Here is a 3,599-nt window from a genome sequence, read left to right as displayed (position 1 = left end):
CTTTGCAATAACGACCTAAAAGCAGTTGTTATGATTCCAGGGAACGCGGCTGATTTTTAGAGTCTATACATCATGAAGAAACGGCGATCGTGTGAGAAAGACTTATTCTGTACGGATGACAGGGCCAGCATTTCGGACCCAAGGGAAAGGCTATTGTGCATCGGAAAGAGACAAAATCATATCATTATATAGAAAACTCGTCGTAGTATTTAAAAACCAAGTAACTAACACTGTTATTAAGTGCGGACTTTAAATCAAGTGGTCGCGGTCGTTTTTATTTGCATAAAACTTTAAACGTGATCTTGAAAATATAACGCTTGCAACAAACATCCATGCATAGTGTGTTACTGCGAATGAAAATACGCGGGTCGCAATTTATGATCCAAGTGTATAATGGTAAATAATTAAATAAATAAAACCGCAGGCTTTCACATCGAGTGCACCCCAATAACGTTTCATTGAAATGTCCATGTTATGTACGCCGGGCACTGATGGATGCAGGCCTAGCGATCTCTATAACAATGCCAAGCAAAGAATGTCACTGATTTACCAAAGCGGTCAGTTTTCGGGGATCCTGCGGCAGCTGGGAGAAGAAGAATCGGGCAGGTTTCAGAATCGGCGAGCGCTCGGATAAAAGGCACCGATTTCCCAGCCGCGCTTTTCTTTTCGGAACCAGCAGAAGTGCCCTCCGCACCATCCTCGGCGCTAGGACACGCCGGCCACTTTATTACCCTAAAACAGGGAGCATACACCGATCTTCAAAGCCAAACTTACCTTGCCGATTTTCGCTTAACTGCTTCTCAAACTCATCGAAATCGGACATTTTTCAGTCCGTACTAAAGACGTATTGCAAAATAAGCAGAGGTCCAACAGTAGGCCTTTGAATGGGCTACAGGCTGCATTGGGTTCTGCTGCTTTTTCTTCCGAGTCGCCTGCCCCTCCTCCCCCGAAGTCATCGGCTCTTCCTCGGTTGTATCACACACAGGTTCGGAAACATTCGATGCGCATTACCGTCCCCTCCTGCACTGGAGGGTTAAGGACAACGTGATTATATCGAACCAAAATTGAAATGTGCAAGTTGACTTTCCTAGTTATACGTCTTCATTTTTATTCTGGGTTTAACAACCATGAGTTTATGACGTATTTTACATGATTAGTTGGCGACTGGACCTTATTGTTTATATCTCTTATTAAGGATCCATCCATCCATACATCAATTATCAAAACCACACACTTACAATCCGAGTCTAGTTTCATATGCTGCGCTGCTGAGCGACCCGCAGAATATTATGCATGAGTACAAGTCACAAGCCCCGTTTCCACTAACACGGGGCCGGTTCTAGCTTGGTGCCTTTTGAGACCGAGGCAAAAAGATGCAGACTCTCCCCGTCGGGGAATCGAACCCCGGTCTCCCGCGTGACAGGCGGGGATACTCACCACTATACTAACGAGGAGATGTACGCGCACTACTTTTACATCTTCAAGATAAACAGCGGATGACTACTAACATTTGCGAGTAATCAATGACTGAGCTTCATGTCATGACCATGGTGCTCAAGAGAAGAAAAAATACATAATGTACGTCCACTGATACCAGAACAACCATATAGCTTTATACTAAGACGATGATTAAACGGAAAATTCCTTTACAAAACACTGCCACAAAATCATAGTTTCGCAATATTACATCGTGCAACGGGACACAGTGTAAGTACGTGAAGTCGGTAATTAAATCAAGAAAAAAAAGTGAGAGGAAAAGAATACTTTTCTATTATCATATTTTTCTAACTGGCCAAACTGAGTCATATTTTGATTATACACACTAACAGAAAAACAGTGCAAATCTCCGGTAGTCCGTTTCACTTGCGCTCCGCTATGGGGCAGTAACAAGCAGAGCTTAAGTGTGGAAGGAAAAAAAAAACACAGGACAGCATCAATCCCAACTTCACAAACGCCGGAGATCGAGATGCTGTAAGCATGACAATTAACATCTTTATCCAAGGGAACAGCTGCAAGACACAGATGCCGCGCCTAACAAAGGTAGGATCGATTCCGAAGTTCAGGCATTTACAGACGCGGACTCTTCTGGAGTTGATTTTTTTCGGGAGATACGCATCAACTTCAAAAGTATGAACCGCATTATATCTATATCTGTTATGACGTTGTAGCTATTGATACTGATGCATCACAAAAATAATTTAAATGTTTTTTCATTCTGACATATGTTCGTTCGGACGAGGATTTTATTATATGAGATAAGTTTTAAATGAAAACTTTTTTTAATCTATATGATTAATTCTCGAATCTAAGCCAGACTTCACATAAATCATTCATTCATAAATATAATGGAACATACAACATCCAGGTATCCATGAAATTTATGATCAGGCTATACGTTTGTGATAACAACAAAACAACACAACATGTATATTTACAATATATGGGCCTATTGTTTAATATTGCCTCCAAATTATAGCCAGACAATAACGCAATAGGCCGACATCAAACTATTTTCATGTAAAACAAAAGTGCTGGCAGTTTGCTTGTGCTTACAGACCCCGCCTTGAGCCCATCCAGAAAGATCCCAAAAATAACCGACAAGCAAAGGTTGTAACAATCTGAGCATGTTTAGTTTAATGTAATCAGGAGCCGAATTAATAACGCGAATAAATGATCAAACCGAAAGTCTGTAGTCGGGAATATCCGATAACGTCTTTGACGTGCAGTTAAGATAGTCAGAGGAAAAACCTTGTAGTTTACTTATATATATGCCTAAATATATGAGTGTGTCTCTCCGGTGATTTAATGATGAATATAACGATTACATATCAAATCACACATTAAGCAATTATTATATTACTAGGTTGAACGTTTTCACTATGTCTGTCGTCACCTTGATTTCACGATTTTGACTATTCTTCTTATCCCAGATTGAACAAGTCATTGTGGCGATGCAAGATCCCGACATGGGGATAAAGATGAAGAATCAAAGACTGTTAATCACAGTGATTCCACATGCGATGACAGGTGCACGATACATATTTTACTTTTTAAAAATAATTTTTCGTGCCGCCCGGGTTGTCTTACACCCGGCCGTGCAGTGTCCCGGGGGCCGGGTCCTAATGGTCATTTAAGCCCTTCACAGGAAAGCCCATACATCGGCGGTCTTCGGGAATCCTGTGCATTAAGACTGTCATCGATCTCCTTGCGCTCATATTTATTTATGTAATTTATTTATCGAGTTCAGCGTTTTTGATTTATGACGGCTTAATGCATTTCTCGACTCTAACTAGATGCCTTCCTCGCTATGCCTTCCCAGGAAATGATATCGTGGAGTGGCTAATTCAGAAGTACTCCATCATGGAAGAAGGTAGGGCCGAGAAGTATGTAGGGAAGCGTTACCTGGTGCTCTTATGTGAGGTTAATCGATTGTTTTTTTCCCTTCGTGACGACGATGGCGCCCCTGCTGGCGAAAGACGTCATCAGGTTTTTTTTTTTTTGTAATAAAATAACAGAAATAAACGAGTCTTTTGAATAATAAATACAAATGAAGTAATAGAATTTGTCATCCATACAACAGATTAGCCTAGCTGCATTTA

General features: G+C 41.0%; 1 non-coding gene across 1 annotated transcript; it reads right to left on the bottom strand.

The window, feature by feature from the left end:
- Positions 1-1,382: 1,382 nt before the first annotated feature.
- trnad-guc (transfer RNA aspartic acid (anticodon GUC)) lies at positions 1,383-1,454 on the bottom strand. The gene has a single exon. It is a non-coding gene; the product is annotated as a tRNA-Asp (tRNA).
- Between the last annotated feature and the right edge of the window lie 2,145 nt (positions 1,455-3,599).

Source organism: Brienomyrus brachyistius, unplaced genomic scaffold (genome assembly GCF_023856365.1).
Source record: "Brienomyrus brachyistius isolate T26 unplaced genomic scaffold, BBRACH_0.4 scaffold539, whole genome shotgun sequence".
NCBI classification, from domain to species: domain Eukaryota; kingdom Metazoa; phylum Chordata; class Actinopteri; order Osteoglossiformes; family Mormyridae; genus Brienomyrus; species Brienomyrus brachyistius.
The sequence above is the reverse complement of the archived record's forward strand: the minus strand, read 5'-3'. Positions and strand labels throughout refer to the sequence as shown.